The sequence below is a fragment of the Cicer arietinum genome, chromosome 1 (assembly GCF_000331145.2).
Source record: "Cicer arietinum cultivar CDC Frontier isolate Library 1 chromosome 1, Cicar.CDCFrontier_v2.0, whole genome shotgun sequence".
NCBI lineage: Eukaryota > Viridiplantae > Streptophyta > Magnoliopsida > Fabales > Fabaceae > Cicer > Cicer arietinum.
Window position 1 is genome coordinate 21181649 of NC_021160.2, and position 19906 is coordinate 21201554.

Here is a 19906-nt window from a genome sequence, read left to right on the forward strand (position 1 = left end):
GGTGTGCACCGTTGGGGCGTTCCACCACATAAACTAGGTTACCCTGTTTTGACACTCTTGTTCATGGAGTAGTAGATGACTTATCTACTTGTATCAACCCCAGTGTTAGTTGGACTCATGTGTCAAAGTTAGTTGTTGATTGAAGGTACAAACACGATAAATGATTGAATTGTGTTCGCCAAAGTTGATAACTTTTTGATAATTTATATTTAAATAAAAAAATAGTTCGATTTTGGTGACTTACTTGGTGTAGAAGAAATCAGATTTAGAGGCAGCAAGCAATGAAAGCATAAATAATTTGACACGTAGATATATTCTGGTTCACCACTAACTTGGATATGTCTAGTCCCCTTATTTAGAAGACTTTAATCCATTAATTGAAATACCTGGAGTTACAAAGCACTTGACCTTCCAAGCCAGTCTTCCCAAACAGCCTAAATACCCCAGACTTTTGAGAAACTAACCACATTGACCCTACAAGTCAAGTTTTCTCCTAACAACCTAACAACCCCAAATTGAAGAATGAATTAAAACATTATCAAGTTGGATACAAAAGATTGAAACTTGAGTAGTTGCTTATAACAAAGTTGATAATAATAGCAATTCTCACACTCTAAGAAAAGAACACTCAAAATATTTCTAACTTGAATAAATGTTTCTCTCTTTAAACTCTTAGACTACTCTTTTATGCTTTTCGATGATTTTCATCTCCAGCCTTTAGTATCTATTTATAGTTAAAATTTGGACTTCAATTTAGTTATTGTTTAATTCAGATTGTATTTTGTTCAGATTGCGTTTGTAAATTCTTCAAATTGATTAAGTTCCTTTTTATTTAGATTGATATTGGAAATTCTTCAGATTGATTTTGTTTGTATTTTGTGCAAATTGCGTTTTTAAATTCTTTAGATTGATTATATTCATATTTTATTGTAGATAAATCTTGATAAAATCTTCTACAAATCTTAACCATATCTTCTTGCATACTCTTTGAAGTCAAATATATTGTTCTCATAAAATACTTTTGTTATGATAAAAACTCTAAGTATAAAATGAATTTGATTCCAACAATCGATTAGGTTGCACTGCTTCCTAAGTGATATATGCATTGTAGTTAGGTCATTAATACACAAGTCATATGTGTGGTCCTTTATAACATTGATGAGATGTGATATGTTTATATGATGATGAAATAAATGATAAGCAAAAGACAAACTAATAAACCAATAATTGTTGTTAAGTGAGATTATTTGAGTGTCAGTTATGCTTGTTCTACTTTAGGTATATGTTTGAATTACGATTCTTACCATACAACCAACATTTTAGGTGTTAAAGGTAAATGGATTCTTGTTAAAGGTTCTCACAATGATTAAGAACTCGAATCTCATAAGTCTATTGATAGCTCCTCATCATATGTCATTTGCAGAGTCTTTTGACTCATTAATTATATTATTTCGATGAATTTGCTATTGAACTTAGAGTCGTATTGAATAAATTAAGGTTTTTATAATTCTTGAATTCAATAAGATTGTTTTGCTTTCTTTTCATAGATTAATCCAACTTTTTTTTCTTCGTAATTTTATTTATTTTTCATGGTTTTAGTACAATGTTGAATTTTGATAAGAAACCAACATGATCTATGTGGAGTATTATAACCATATCTGAAGTTGTAGATATCTAAATAGTGTCAAATTAGTTGTTAATTAAAGCTAGGATCTATTGCTACAACTTTCATGAAGACACCAAAAACAAATTCAGACTCATAAGAGGTGGTAAACGAAGGTGCAAACACGAGAATTGGGGTTTGAATTGTGTTTGACTAAGTTGATAACTTTTTCTCTATTTGATTAAACTGATTCAGAATTGATAATTTACTTGGAGTAGAAGCAATAACAAAACTAAGGAGTGCATGGATAAAGTGACACATGTAATTTATCATAGTTCACCACTAATTTGGCTACATCTAGTCCCTTCACTCAGAAGGATTTAATCTACTTATTCAACAACTTGAATTACAAAGCATCTAACCCTATAAGCCAATTTGTTCAAACAGCCAGACAATCCCAAACTTTTGAGGAATACACACACCTTGACTCTACCTGCCAAGTCTTCTCCACGCAATCTGACAACCTCAGATTGTTAAAGGCACAATAACACCACTATTGGTTTGAATACAAAGGTTTAGAACGTAAGTAGTTTCTTCTAACAAACTGGTTATAACAATGACTATCACACTTTAAGAAAATAACTTAAAAAATATTTCTCATTGGAACAAGTGTATCGTTCTTTAAACTTTAAGATGAATTTGGAATTTTGAGCTTGAGTTCTTCTACTTTTTTTTTTGACTTTTCGATGATCTTCTTTTTCAGTCTTGAGTATCTATTTATAGATAAAATTAGGTTTTCAATTTAGTCGTTATTTAAATCTGAATTGTATATTCATTCATAGCTTGGTCAACGATGATCTTATTAAAAAATAATTATAAACAAGATACTTTTTGATAACATGTTTTTTAGCCAATTCTTTATTTCTAAATCTAATCTGAGCAGTTCTTTTAGATTGATTCTATTTGTATTTTGTTCAAATTGTGTTGTTAAATTCTTCAGAGTGATACTGTTAGTATTTTTTTTAAGATTGAGCTTGTAAATTTTTCAGATTGATATTGTTTGTATTTTGTTAAGATTGCTTTCGCAAATTATTTAGATGAAACTCCATTCCTTTTTCTTGCTTTGATTTGGGCGGTAAAATAGTGTTGGACAGGTTCTTGAACTTTCACAAGTAGGAATATGACTAAGTCCATTTAAGTATTTTATCCTTTGTCAAAATCTAAATCATATCTTTGCAAGTAATAATTGTATCTTCTTGTGAGCGTTTCTTCTTGTAAACAATTCTTGATCATATATTCTTGTAAATAATTCATATCTTCTTGTAGATAAATCTTGATCAAATTTTCTTGTAAATAATTAATATCTTCTTGTGATAAATCTGTTAAGAAAAACTCTCAAATTAAGTTTTGATGAAAATAAACAAAGGTTAATTAAGAATGTTAATTATGCTTCTAAATGTTATGTTAATTTAACTTGTGCTTTTGAGTGGATTAATTCAAACATAGGAATCAAGCAAAGCAAATAAATCAGCAAAAAAAGATAAAAACTAAGAATATTATGGACAAAATCTCTAAAAACGAAGTATGTTCTCCAGGATCAAAACTGATCATCATAACCCCAAGATCAATCAATCTCCACTAGTTTAAAGAAGATTCTTCCTATGGAATTTACACTTATGCTATTAGTACTTGACAAGGGTCATGTAGGATTCATTTTAATCAAAGAAACCATTCGAATCTTAAAGAGAAAATGTCTTGAATCAAGCAAGTTGAAGCAAGTCTGAACCTTCTCCAGCTTGACTGTCAAGAGAGTTAAACAATCTTGAATTAAACAGGACATCCAAATTAATTAGGAAGACATCCAAAATGATAAAGACTGAACCTCCAGATAAGTTCAAAGGCTAGAATCATTCTCCAAGCTGTTTTGACAGAATCAAAACTCCAGATCAAAGTAAAGACATCAACAAATATATCTAAAGTATAAAGGATCATTAAACACAAAAGAAATATGATCAAGAACAAATAAATCAGCCCAGTCAATAAAGTTCAAAAGTATTCAAAAGGGTGGAATATTTTTATTCATATATATTGGTTTTGGTCAAAACTGATAGAGCACTACCAACATCTCTTTTGACCATTATTAATTGCTCTAAAAAGCCTATAAAAGAAAGGCAAATGCTCAGGGAAATAGCAGAAGTTTAAGTGATAACAAGTCTCATTTAATCATTTAAGTTAAAAACATAAACATAATTTATGGTTTTAAGCTAACCAAGAATGTTCTCCGTTTTCTGGTAAAAACCAAGAACATTCTCCATTTTCTGTTTTCTTAACCAAGATCATTATTGAGTTAAATCCTTAAGTTTTTTCATAAATTTTAAAATAGGAACATTTACAATTCAAACCCCTTAATTTGTAAATTGACATTGCTACTTCAATTGTCATAAGAGCTCGGTCTCTAAAAATATTAAACACCTAACAAGTGCTAGAGTAAAGATCTAGAAGAAAAGATGTCGAAAGCAAAATACATTGTTGTAGAAGCATCTTCAAATAGACCACCTTACTTTGATGGATCTGATTATTACTTCTAGAAGAATAAGATGCATATGTTTCTGAAATCTCAAAATACAGGAATGTTGGGCCTCATTACAGATGGAGATTTCATACCAAGAGTTAATCAAAATAATTCAACCTCTAGTGCGAAGAAATAAGCAAACTGGACAGCTGACGATAAAACTTAGGTACTCCTAAACTCTAAAACTCAATTATTCTTATTGTGTGCTCTGAGCAGGGAAGAAAGTGAAAGAGTTGATGAATGCACAACTGCTAAAGAAGTATGGGATACACTACAAACTCATCGTGAAGGAACAATCCATGTCAAAGAAACAAGAATAGACATTGGCATAAGAAAATTCGAACTTTTCGAAATGCAAGAATGAGAAACTATTGATGAAATGTACTCAAGGTTCACAACAATAGTGAATGAAATGCATTCTCTTGGCAAAGCTTACTCAATACAAGATAGAGTAAGAAAAATTATGAGGTGTCTTCCAATCATATGGAGACCAATGGTAATAGCTATAAGCCAGGCCACAAACCTTGAATCACTTCCCCTAAAAGAACTAATTGGAACTTTAAGAGCACATGAAGTATTGCTGCAAGAAGACAAACTAGTCAAGAATGGAAAGGCAATAACTCCAAAGGCATCTTAAGAAAGTGTCATAGTACAAACATACGAGGAACCAAAAGAAATTGGACAAGAAGATGATGATAAAGAAATTGCTTTTCTCACCAGAAGGATACAAAGAATGACGAGAGCCAAGTCACATGCTTTGGATGACAAAGAAACCAAATCAAAAAGGGATTTCAAAACAAATATCCCAAAATAGAAGTGGACAAGAGCCAAGTCACATGCTTTGGATGTAATAAATTAGGACATTACAAAGCAAAATAAAAAACCACTAAAATGATTTCCTTTCAAAAAGAAATCAATGATGGCCACGTTGGATGGTTTAGAAGAATCAGAAATAGAAGAAGACGGGGAAGCAAACATATGATTGATGGCAAATACAGAAGAAGCTGAGGTAACACATTTTGAACCTTGCTATTTATGTGAACAAATGGGAAAATAATTTGATAACTTGGTAGATGATTCAAACCTTCTTATTCAAAAATATAGTTCTTTAAAAGAACAATTTCATAAAGAGAAAGAAGAAAAAGAAAAATCTCAAGCTATGAATGATGTCCTCAACAATATTATTCAAGAACTAAAAGAGACACAACAATAAAATTTTGAAAATAAAAAAATTCAAGATCGTTCTGCAACTAAAACGGAGAACGTTCTCCTTAAAACTAAAAATGAACTTTTTAAAAATGACTTGTCAAATTTTATTAAAGCCACTGAAACATTCAAAAAATCATGGTATCTCTAGTAGGAATCTTTGATAAAGCTGGTCTTGGTTTTAATCAAACTCAAAAAACAAAAATGTATGAAAACTTTTTTGCTCTAGAAAGAAAGGAAGAAAAATGTAAAGCCAGATGCTCATATTATAAAAAACTTAGATATCTCGAACTTGCTTGCTACTTTAAAAAAAAAAAAGATGAAAAGATTAAAGGCAAAAAGCTTTTTAAAGGGAAATATCCTTTTGCAAATAGAACTGAACCAATTTTGAAAAATCTACAGAAAGGAGAACGTTCTCCTTGCTGTTTTCAAAATGGAGAACGTTCTAAAACAAAAGAAGAACTTTCTCCAGAAAAACTGGAAAAAGGAGAACGATCTGGAACTTCTTCAAAATCAAGATTGAAACCTTTTAAAACCCAGATTACAAAGTCAATACCAAGATCAACAATTAAATGCTCATACTATCTCAAAATTGGTCATCAAGAATCAATCTTGAGAGGAAATAAAATTTTCAAACTAACTTTCAAGGACCCAAGACAAAATGGGTACCTAAGGTTGATATAACATCTTATGCAGGTTGGATTTCCAAATGTCAAGAGAAAGCCTTGGTTCTTGGCCAGTGGTTGTTCAAGACACATGACAGGAGATAAAAACTGCTTCATGTCATTCATTAAGAAAGATGGAGGATTAGTTACTTTTGGAAACAACAATCTAGCTTAGATTAAAGGTAAATGAACTATTGGTAAGGCAAACTCTGCTCAAATAACTGATGTTCAATATGTTGAAAGTTTGAAACACAATCTTGTAAGCCTAAGTCAGTTATGTGACAATGGTTTTGAAGTTATCTTCAAACCAAAAGTATGTGAAATCAGAAAAACTAAAACTTGAGAAATCCTCTTTTCTGGAAATAGAAAGAAAAATTTATATGTCCTATATCTTGAAGAACTACCTCACGAATCCTATTTTATATGAATCAATAAAGATAAATGAATATGGCATAAAATGACTGGACATATAAGTATGGAAACAATTTCAAAAATTTTGAAAACTAAATCTTGTTAGAGGATTACCTAAACTCATTTTTGATAAAGATAAAATATGTGAAGCTTGCACAAAAGAAAAGCAAGTCAAGAGCAGTTTTCATTCAAAAGATTTTGTAACTACAAACCGAACTCTTGAATCGCTTCACATGTATCTTTTTCTGCTAATCAAAATAACAAGTCCAGGAGGAATGGAATATGGTTTCTTTATTGTTGAAGATTTCTCAAGATACATTTGGGTATTATTTTTAAAACCGAAAGATGATGCATTTAAAACTTTTTACAAAAAGGTACAAAATGAAAAAGAATCCAACATCATTCTTGTAAGAAATGATCATGGAGGATAATTCATAAATGCCTATTTTAAAACCTTCTTTGATGAACTTGGCATTTCTCATAATCTATCGTATGCAAGAACTCCACAACAAAATGGAGTTGTTGTACGAAAGAATAAACACTACAAGAAATGACAAGAACAATCTTGGAAGAATCTAATGTTTTAAAACAGAAAGATGATGCATTTAAATTCTTTTGTAAAAAGGTACAAAATGAAAAAGAATCCAACATCATTCTTGTAAGAAGTTATCATGGAGGAGAATTCATAAATGCCTATTTTAAAACCTTGTTTGATGAACTTGGCATTTCTCATAATCTATTGTGTGCAAGAACTCAACAACAAAATGGATTTGTTGAACGAAAGAATAGAACACTACAAGAAATGGCAAGAACAATCTTGGAGAATTCATAAATGCCTCTTTTAAAACCTTCTTTGATGAATTTGGCATTTCTCATAATCTGTCGTGTGCAAGAACTCCACAACAAAATGGAGTTGTTGAACGAAAGAATAGAACACTACAAGAAATAGCAAGAACAATCTTGGAAGAATCTAATGTTGAAAGATATTTTTGGGCTAAAGCTATTAACACTTCTCGTTACATTTTAAACCGTGTATCTATAAGAAAAATCATCAACAAAACCCCATATGAAATCTAGAAAAACAGGAAACCAAACATTTCTTATTTTCACATTTTTGGATGTTATTGTTATATTTTAAACAACAAAGATGTTCTTGAAAAATCTGATGCAAAATCAGATAAAGCAATCTTCCTAGGTTATTCAACCAATTCTAAGGGCTATAGAGTGTTTAATCTAAGGACTAAAATTGTAGAAATCAGTATGCATATATTATTTGATGATTTGGATATGAGTAAAAAAGATAAGGAAGAAGAAGTTCAATCTGGTCTGCAACAACAGAACAATCTACAGGAAAGAGAGATTGATAAACAATCTTCGTTTCATACTCCACCAAAAAGCTAGAGAACAATTAAAGATCATCCTCAAATACAAATCGTTGGAGACACAATTGATGGGATTCAAACAAGAAAATCATTCAAGAACGATGAAAACAATATGGCAATGATATCTCAAATTGAACCAAAATCAATTAAAGAAGGCATAGTTGATCAATCTTGGATTGAGGTCATGAAGGAAGAACTGCTACAGTTTAAGAAAAATGAGGTTTGGACGTTGGTACCTGATCCACAAGATCAAACAACCATTGGTACACGTTGGCTAAACAAATTAGATGAAGAAGGTAAGATTGTTAGGAACAAAACAAGATTAGTTGCTCAAAGGTATAACCAACAAGAAGGTATACACTACGGCGAAACTTTTGCTCCAGTTACAAGGTTAGAAGCTATTCGTATACTTCTTGCATATGCATCTCATAAGCTTGTTAAGTTGATGCAAATGGATGTTAAAAGTGCATTTTTAAATGGTTTCTTAAATGAACAAGTTTATGTAAAACAACCTTTGAGGATCAATCAAAACCAAATTATGTTTTCAAAAAACTTATCAAAGCTCTATATGGATTAAAACAAGCACCAAGAGCTTGGTATGAAAGATTAAGTTCCTTTTTAATTAAAAATGAATTTTCTAGAGGAAAAATTGATACTACATTATTCAAGAAAACTGAGAAAAATGATTTAGTTATTGTTCAAGTATATGTTGATGATATTATCTTTGAATCAAAAAATGAAAAAATGTGTGAAGGATTTTCAAAACTCATGAAAAGTGAATTTGAAATGAGCATGATGGGAGAGTTAAGGTATTTTCTTGGTTTGCAAACTAAACAATATGAAAATGATATTTTTATTTGTTAAGAAAAATACATTAAAGATTTGTTAACTAAGTACAAAATGAATGAATAAAAAATTATGTCTACTCCCATGCATCCATCCTCTTCATTAGACAAAGATGAAAATGGAAAATCTACTTCAGAAAAGGAATATAGATGACTGATTGGTTCTTTGCTTTATTTAACTGCCAGTAGGCCTGGTATCGTATTTGTTGTAGGATTATGTGCTCGATTTCAATCAGCACCAAAATGAAATTTTAGTAGGATTATTTAACTGCAGTAAAATGAATTTTTAGATATCTGGTTGGAACTACTGATCTTGACCTTTGGTATATAAAAGATTCTCATTTTGATCTTATAGCATATTACAACGCTGATTACGCTGGAGATAAAATTAAAAGAAAGAGCACTAATGGAACATATCGGTTCTTAGGTGAAGGATTGATAAGTTGGTCTTGCAGAAAACAAAATACAATAGCTTTATCAACCACCAAAGTTGAATATGTCTCAGCAGCAAACTGTTTCTCACAAGTTCTTTGGATTAAAAATCAATTTGAAGACTTCTCTATAAGTTACTCATGCATTCCAATTTACTGTGACAATACTAGTGCAATCCATTTATCTAAAAATCCATTTCAGCATTCTAGATCAAAATATTTTGAAATAAAACATCATTTTATTCGTGATCATGTAAACAAGAAAGATATTGAATTAATGTTTGTTGATACTCAAAATCAGCTTGCTGACATATTTACAAAGCCTCTACTTGAGGATAGTTTCAATTTGATCAAAGAAAAACTAAAAATTTTGAAAAACCCAGAAAAATCAAGTTAAATTATGTTTCTGCAGAAAACGAAGAACGATAATCAATCTCCGTTTTCCAGACATCATTCTCCCTTGCGTCATCAAAAAGTGCACTGACACGTTGTCAAGTGACTTCCTGTCCCCAAAATTCTTCTCCTTCCCAAGGCTCAAATAATCATTGCATTTTTTCTTCAAAATAAAAAAACTCTGTAGTAAACTAAACCACATTCAAAAACCCTTCATGTTCCCTCAAACTCTGTTTCTCTCAAAATTCTTTCTTAGAACACAACAATGACCCGCACTAAGACATCTGCATGCAAAAACGCATATTCCTACACACCATCATCAACCTCCATAAGTCGTTCACCTTTTCCACCACCAAGACCAACTCCACCAGCAACCTCTTCTGGTACCATTTTTTCAGATTACCTTTCATCTTCCCCAGAATCAAGCCCTAATTCTATTAACCCAAATCATGTGTCCATTGTCCTTCCACCTCTCTACACATGTCCTCCTCCAAACCTCGCTCAAATTTCTCCATACTTACGAACACCTACCCTCAATCCATCAACATCCAAAAGGCGCTTTATGCATGTTCATGCAGGAATTGGAACTTAAAAAGTCATTTGAAACGCCTCCTCACACGACTCCAACAAATCCCTCCAAACCCATCACCACATCTAAATCATCTTTTTCTTATGAACCTTCTCAATCAACACCACCAAACCAAAAACAGAGATTAATCAATGAATTTTTTTTTTGTTTCACAAAACCATCTCAGACTTCTCCTAAAACCACCAAACCAACACCACGATCCATGAAAATAAAAACCACAGTCACACTTTCCATATTCTTAGCCAAAATAATCTAAAAAATCCACAGAAGGAAATCAAATGCCCCTAAATAGAACCTGAGAAATGTGGAACCCCCTCTCCAGAACGTTGTCCTGTTCAAGAACGTTCCCCAATCCATGAACTCTCTACTTCACAAAACCCATAATGTTCTCTAGTTCATCAACCCTCCCCTTCACCAAACCTAGAACATTCTCCAATTCAAAAACGTTCTCCAGTTCATGAAACCTCTCCTTCACCAAAAACAAAACGTTGCCTCACTCCAGAATATTCGTCGTCCCCCACATCATAATCTTCCCCACAACGTTCTCCTCCATCCAAAAAATCCAAACTTCACAGTCCTCCTCTCATTCCCTCCAGAATCTCAAAACTCTTCAAAGCAAAATAGGTTCAATGCCCTAAAGGAGTTGGAAGAGTTTTTGTCTTAGAAAATCTGATAATGAATGGAAATGCAGTCAAACATCACAATGATGCTTTGGGCTGGACTTCATTTTTGCAAACATCTGAATGCTTTTATCCAAATGTGGTTATGGATTTTTATTGTCAAGCCAAGACATTTCTTGACAAATCCCTCACAGTTTCCACAATCAAAGGGATTGAAATAAGCCTAACACCTGACATTATGGCTTCCCTTTATGACCTTCCAACAGAAGGACCTGCAATTTTTGGAAGCAAATGGTATGATGCTTTGAACTTAAAGCAGATAGAGGTGCTATCTGATTTGTTCCCAGAAGAGTCCACTTGCCACCTCTCAAACTATCTTAAACCCCTTCCAAAGATTTTCAACAACATCAGCCAACATGCCATAATTCCCCACTGTGGAAGTCATGAGTATGTATTTGACAACGATGCTTTGGACATCTATCATCTTCAAAACTCCAAACGTCTCAACCTTCCAACATCATCATCCACCACATGATAATTGCTGCCACCAAAGATTACAAAAAGAACACATTCCCTTATGGGATGATCTTCACCAAAATCTTTAGGTATTTTCAGATCCCTCTCACAAATGAGAAAAATCTCATTAAAATTTCCAAGTTTTCCTCAAAAAAATATCTCAATGAGGAAAACCACATCAGAAAAGCATACTCCATCACCTGATTTCCCACCAAAATCATTAAAGAGGAAGTGCTCAGCAAGGAGAATAATTGCTCCTACACCAGCCCTAGTCTCACCAGACCAATCACCTGAACAATCAACATAAACAGTAGCTAAACCTGCTCAAGAACGTTCTCCACTAAACCGAGAACGTTCTCCAGAAGAGCCTACCAATCCTTCTACTTTCGTCACTTTTCCTCAACCATCAACCCTATCCTTCACAGACTTCCTCTCTTACTCCCAAATACTCCACTCTCCACCACAAGACTTGGGTACATTACTTCCTAACCATCATATGAGCACTATGTCTCCTCATTTCCTTTCTCCACAAAAAACTAGTTCCTCCATTTTTGGAATCAGTTAATTTTTAATCTTTCCAGACACTTCTGGCCCATCCATATCCATACAACAATAAACATCTTTTGATCCACTACCCCGAGTGGCTACCTCTTTTGCCACTCTTCCATCTGTCTGCGCTTCCCCTATTCCCTCGATCACAACTGTTGCTATCACTTCTCTTCCTTCCACTCATCTACTTACTCCTCATCACAAAGCTAAACCATCAAACTCTAACATCATGGCTTCCCTTCATACCATCATGGCACGCCAGCTTCAATAGGATCAAGAAACCATTTTGTTACGCACGTGATTGACAGAGCAACTTGCTCCCAAACTGGGACTATCTCATCCCCCATTCATCCTTCTCCCTCTCCTCAGCCGACCCCTAACCCTGCAAAATATTCATCTTCTAAAGGGTCTTCTCAATTGCTTGCTACATAGGATCTTTTGCTTCTTCCTTTTTGTATGACAAATGGGAGAGTTAGGTTAGTTTTTATTATGTTTGTAGAAGTCCTTTTTGTAATTAGGAACTTCTAAATATGCGACTACAAATATGATATTTTGTATCTTTGAAATGAATTAATGGAAAACAACTTATGTTGAAATTATATGCATGTTTTAATTTTCTGCCAAAATCATTCACTGTATCAATTGAGGGGGAGCTTTTGAGCTATTCAAAATTAAAACTAGAATCAAAATTAAAATCTAAATTAACATGTTTGTCATCATAAAAAAGGGGAAGATTATTAAGACAAACTCTTAAATTAAGTTTTGATGAAAATAAACAAAGGTTAATTAAGAATGTTAATTATGATTCTAAATGTTATGTTAATTTAACTTGTGCTTTTGAGTGGATTAATTCAAAGATAGGACTCATGCAAAGCAAAAAAAATCAGCCATAAAAGATAAAAACTAAGAACATTCTGGACAAAACCTGTGAAAACGGAGAATGTTCTCCAAGATCAAGTCTGATCATCACAACCCCAAGATCAATCAATCTCCATTAGTTCAAAGAAGATTCTACATCTGGAATTTACACTTATGTTATCAATACTTGACAAGGATCAAGTATGATTCATTTTAATCAAAGCAACCATTCGAATCACAAAGAAAAAATGTCATGAATCAAGCAAGTTGAAGCAAGTCTGAACCTTCTCCAGCTTGATTGTCAAGAGAGTTGAACAATCTTGAATTCAACAGGACATCCAGATTAATCATGAAGACATCCAAAATGATCAAGACTAAATCTACAGATTTATCATCAATCTCCAGAAGGTTCAAAGACTAGAACTCCATATTGATTATTAATCTCTAGAATTTTCATTAAAATTATGTAGAAGTTCATCATCATTCTCCAATAGGCATGTCAATTGAACCCGAACCCACCCGGACCGCCTCGGACCCGCCCCACATTTAATGGGGAAAAACAATTTTTAATGGATACGGGTGCGGGTACAAATTTCCCTCATTTTTTAAAGTTACGGGAGGATGCGGGGGTGAGTTTCGTCAAATCCGCCCCACACCCACCGACATAAATGCAATTACTTAAATACCCTTATATATCTTAAAATAGTAACAAAATCCTAATTTTCCTTCTTTTGCCTTTGTGTGTTGCTGCCTCCGTCCACCTCCACCTTCACTTTTTATGTCTCGATCGTCCTCCCTCCTATCCATACGCGGTCTTCGTCATCCTTCGTGTGTTGTCTGTGTTCTCTTATTTCCTTCGCCTCTATAATTTTAAGGTTTGCTTTTAGATTTTCTGCATTTTGATTCATTTTTTGTTTTCAATCTTTTTCGTTTTCTGGTTTGATTTTATTTTCAATTTCATTTTCGTTTTCAGATTTTTCTCTATTTTCGTTTGAGATTTTGTGTATAACAGTTCTGCATCTTTGTATTTTGGGAAATAAAAGTATCTCCATTTTGAGATTTTGTGTAACAGTTCTGCATCTTCGTTTTGAAATTAAAATGTATCCAACCATTATTTCAAGTTCCTTGTAGAAATACTAAAAAAAAAAACAAAAGAGATATTCAAAGTGTATGAAGTTGAGAAAACCATAATTTTGAAGTTGTTAGAAACTCTCCCACATAGAGTGGCCATTACATCTGACATGTGGATTGCAAGCAATAAAAAAAAATGGTGTATGGTTGTCACTGCTCATTACATTGATGAAAATTGGGATTTACAAAGTCAAATTTTGAGGTAATTATAATGTTTTCTAATAGTAGTTTAATTAAATATTATTTATATTAGTCATTGAATGTGAATCTTATTATGTTAAGTTTATTTATGTTTGTGCCCCTCATACAAGTGAAAGACTTTGTGATGCATTGGTTGAATGTTTGATGAATTGGAACATTGATACAAAATTGTGTACTATCACTTAGGATAATTGTAGCACTAATGATGCAATAATTGAAAAAAATTAAGGATAAGTTGCAATTGAATACATTGTTAAAGGATGGGGCCTTACTTGACATGCGTTGTTACGTGCATATACTTAATTTGATAGTAAAAGATAGTTTAGAAGTTGTGAAAGATGGAGTGGAGAGGATTCGAGATAGTGTTGCATATTGGACTGCAACACCTAAAAGGAAGGAAAAGTTTGAGGAGACTGCCAAACAATTACGAATCTCTTGCACCAAGAATTTGGTTTTAGATTGTCCGACTAGATGGAATTAAACTTACAAGATGCTTGATGTTAACATTTTGTATGAAGATGTATTTAGTCGATTAAGATAACGTGAATCCCAATACACTTGTTTTCCTACAAGTTTGCATTGGAAATTTGCAAAACATATTTGTGGAAAATTGAAATTGTTCAATTCTATCACTGAAGTGTTTTCTGGCACTAAATATTTAACTTCCAATCAATATTTTCCTAAAATTTGTATTATCAAAATTGCAATAAATGAGTGGGTTAAATCCTTTGATTCATTGATAAAAAAAAAATTTAGATAATATGTTGGGAAAATTTGAAAAAAATTGGAGTATGGTTCATGAAATAATGTGGGTTCTTGCTGCTTTGGATCCTAGGTACAAAATAGAGTTGCTTGAATACTATTATGTTAAGTTGTATGGAAATGATGCTAATGACCAAGTTAAGTCGATTCGACAGTTGTGTTATGGTTTGCTTTATGAATATCAATTGAAAATGAATAATGGTTCTGGTAGTGATTCTCAAATGTTGGATGTCCACATTAGTAATGTTGAGGATGATGGTTTAGAAGACTATGATTTGTATATCAGGAAAAAAAAAAAAGAGCTAGAACTTCATTTGTCAAAACAGAGTTGGATATTTATGTAGAGGAGGAAGTTTTGCCAAGAAGTCCTGATTTTGATATTTTGTTGTGGTGGAAGTTGAATGGTGTTAAGTATCCAACACTTCCAACCATTGCAAAGGATGTATTGGCAATTCTTGTTTCTACTGTAGCTTTTGAATATGCGTTCAGTATCAGTGGACATATCTTAAGTCCTCATCGAAGCTGACTTCATTGGACTACTTTAGAGGCTTTGATGTGTGCTAGAAGTTGGTTATAGAGTGTTGAGAAGACTGGTATTTGTTTTAAATTATTCATTTAAATTCGAATATATTTGAAATAGATAATAATTTTGTATATCTTAAATTACTATTGTTTATATTGTACTATATTGATATCGATAGGTGATTCTAATTCTAAAGGTGATAATGAAAATGCTATTTTATTCAATGAAATGGAGTCTGACGATGAATGTATTATGTTCTCTATACTATTTGATTTAAATTTGTCACGTTAAATGTTAATATTTAACTTTTATTTTTTAATATAGGTGAATTGATGATTAGTGGTGTTACTTCACTTTCCAATTCCCGCCTTGAAGATGAAGATGATCATTAGAAAATGCTTATTTGGAACCTTTTTGTTTTGAAGATTTGGAACTTTTTATTGTTTTGATGGATTAGTTCATTTGAATATTTAGAACTTTTGCTCGGATTGATATTTTCACTTCTAAAGAGTTTGAAGATTAAGAACAAATTTTGAGATATTGTTACTTTATTATCTTGATTATTGGAATTTTAGAACTTAGATTAAATGCTATTATTTGGTCAAATTATTGATTTTTTATGCTATGGATAAATAAATTCCAATTTTTGGAATGGGAGTGGGGGTGGATGTTAAAAAGTCACCCCCGACGGGTGCGGGGGCGGTATTGGAGTTGCGAGTGTGGGGTTGGTAATGCTTAAAACCGTCCCCGCCCCATTGTCATCCCTATTCTCAAGCTGTTTTGACATAATCAAAACTCCAATTCGGAGAAAAGACATCAACAAATATATCTGAAGTATAAAGGATCATTAAACACAAGAGAAATCTGATCAAGAGCAAAAAAATCAGCCTAGTCAAAAGAGTTCAAAAGTATTTAAAAGGCTGAAATATTTTTATTCATATATATTGGTTTTGGTCAAAAATGACAGAGCACTACCAAAAGCTCTTTTGACCATTATTAATTGCTCTAAAACGCCTATAAAAGAAAGGCCAATGCTCAGAAAAATAGCAAAAATTAAAGTGCTAACAAGTCTCATTTAATCATTTAAGTTAAAAACATAAACTGAATTTTGTGATTTTAAACTAACCAAGAACGTTCTTCGTTTTCTAGTAAAAACCAAGAACGTTCTCCGTTTTCTATTTTCTTAATCAAGATCATTCTTGAGTTAAATCCTTATGTTTTTTCACGAATTTTTAAATAGGAACAATTACAATTCAAACCCCCTTCCTTGTAAATCGACATTGCTACTTCAAAATCTTGATCAAATCTTCTTGTAAATAATTCATATTTTCTTGTAGATAAATCTTGATCAAATCTTCTTGTAAAAAATCCATATCTTCTTGTGGTAAATCTTGATCAAATCTTGTTGTTAATAATTCATATCTTCTTGTATATAAATCTTGATCAAATCTTCTTATAAATAATTCATATCTTCTTCAAATATTGACCATATCCTCTTTTTAACTTGGTCAAAGATTTTCTTCAAGTATAAATCTGAATAAAATCTTAATTTAGATTGTCTTAAAAAACAAGAATATTCTTTCATACTATGTGAAGTCAACTATACTGTTCTCATAAAATATTTTTTTTAACATCAAAACTCTAAGTGTAAAACCAAATTGGTTTCAACAATCTTTCCCTTTTTGATGATGACAAAATTGTATTTTTGATAACTTTTCTTTTAAATACATTGACTCCTCCTTACTTAAGGCTCCCCCTAAATCTAAGTATTTTTTTCTCTCCACATTATCAAATATTTTTCTCCTCCATTTGTCATTAGACAAAAAGACTTGAAAGTGAAACTTGTCTTTTTTTTTTTTAAGTTGACTTTTTTAATAGAATGAAAATAACATAAATATAAAATATACAATTTATCCTAAGTATGAAACTAATATAATCTAAGGTTGACATAACATTAATTAGGTAAAAGAATAAGATTTAAATTTTTCTTGATGAAGTCAAATCTATTTTCAGCTGTGGTTTGGTGAATATGTCAGCTCATTGATGTTCAGTGTCTACAAACTTGATATCAAGCACACCTTTTTGAACAAAGTCTCTAATGAAATGATGTTTGATTTCTATGTGTTTAGCTTTAGAAAGAAGTATAGAGTTTTTGGTTCGGCAAATGGCAGAAGTGTTGTCACAATAAATGATAATGTCGGTTTCTAGGATTTTGTAGTTTTTAGTTGATGTTTCATCCAAAGTAGTTGAGAGCTACAACCAGCTACTGAAATGTAATCAACTTCAGCTATTGACATGCCAATTGTGCTTTGTTTCCTTCTTGAGCAAGAGATTAAGTAATCACCTAGAAATGTGTAGTTTCCACCTGTGGTCAAAAGTAACTGCATCTCATTGTTAGGGATGAGTAGAACAAGATGAAACTCTGATGAAACCCTCTTGTAATATTTTTTTATTGTTTGATTACCTTTAAACTGTTTTACAATTCGCACTTTGAAATCTGAGGGACTTTTCGAATGTTTGAGATGATGTATTCATGACTTTTTACTCCAAAATGGATAGAAACACGTGAAACCAATTGAGATATATGCAGATGCAATAAATCAATACGAGAGTTCTTGTTTAATAATGCTTACTTGTGATCTTAAATTTACTAAGGAATTATGAGTTATTTTAGGATTAAAAATTATGTCACTAAGGAATTAGGGTAAGAATATTAGAGAAAATTCTATTACAATTTTGAGAAATTCAATAGTCATAATCAAATCAATTGTTCAGAGTAGAAATCTAGTGAAATTCATCTTGACATTTTTCTTATTTTAACATTCAATACTTTTACTCTTGTAAGTTTGAAAATTAATCAATTAATTTAGAAATTTTTTATTTAATTTTAACAATTAGACGTAATTAAATAGTATAACACAATAATTAAGTTCGATATTACTATTTTATTATTATTCGTAATAATTTAATACATCTGCTGACCCGCTTCTACGTACATTAGACTCTAACCAATCTGACGTATAGTTTTAGACATTTTGTAGAAAATTATAATATTTTTTATTCATACTTTTTCCAAAAGGATGATATTGATGATATAGTTTGTAAAACGCTAATAAATAAGTTTTTTTATATTGTACAAACTTTTCCACTACTCAACATTAATTTCACAGTTACGAGGAGATAGTGTTATATTATACTTGTCCACTATATAATCATTCTTACTTATTTATTTATTTTTAAATTTGCCTCTATTTAATCTTTTCCTCTCTACCAAATTGAAACTTTGATAATTAATAAGTAAAATGTATTTAAAAAGATAAAATAATTACTCTCTCCGTCCCTGATTATAATTTTTTTATATTTTCGTTTTCCTTTAATATAATATTTTTCACAAAAGTTAATATGTATTAATGATTTATTTACAAATATATCCATAAAATATATATATATATATATATATATATATATAATTGAAAACAAAAATGTTTTCTCTCTCTTCTTATATCAATAATTGTTTGGATAGTAGTTGCAATTTTTGCTGTAATAAGCAAAAAAGGGAGTAGTCTTCTTGTAAATGCATGATATAGGATAACTGCATAGACATTTGAAATTCTAAGACACTTATTCGAATTTAAGATATCATATTCTCTACATATAGTGTGTGCGAATTTCGTTGCTAAATTCTTTACATCAATAATTTTCAATTCAAGCATTGATACAAGCACAAATATAAAAACATAACAAAATTTGGGGCAAAAATGGTAAATCTCAATACCACAATTAAAAAAAAAAAAGAATAAAGAAAACAACTTACAAGGATTAATGTCCCTTCACTTTTAATAAATGACAAAAATTGACGCCACCTTTAAGAGTCTTGTAAGGTTGGTTGCAAAGAAGATAAAATAAATAAATCAAACAATGGGACATAAATAATGTAATTAGAAATGGACTTTAAAATTTGTTTCTTAAATTAAATGGATTTTGAGTGGGTTTTATGGACGAGATGAGTTATTTTCTTTTACGCTGACCTATCAATCTATCAATCCCGCTTCTATTTTTAAAAGAAAAAACATTTTTATTTAATGTTAATAACATTTTAGAATTAGTCCCCAACACCAACCTCCATACACTTTTTCATAAATAAATTATATAGTATTAGTTCTATTTTAATGAATATTTTCTCCATAAAAAAATGAATATTTTTATTATTTGGTGGATGATCATTTTCTTATATAGAAGGCTGTTACAACTTCCATGAATAAAAACCATTATATTTGGATGTCAATATTAATGACACATAATGTTAGACCTTTCATTTCTTTAAAAAAAAAAATTAGATAATTCATATGCTTGAAAGTTATTGCATTTTTGTTCAATAAATAAATTTTTTGTAGCAATGTAAAGATAACCTTAAAGATCAAATTACAAATATTCTTTTCAATTCTATCTTTCTTCATTTTCTTTATACTACTAATTTCGTAGCACGTTATTGGCATGTTATTCTATCGAATGAGTCATGGCTAACTTGCTCGGAGGTTATATTGCAAGACTTCATCCTCTACTTTTGTTTTTGGACAAATTCCTAGTCCTCGTCTTCTTTTCAATATATTTGGAATAATGTAGTTTCATAATCTTGTTACTATGTTATT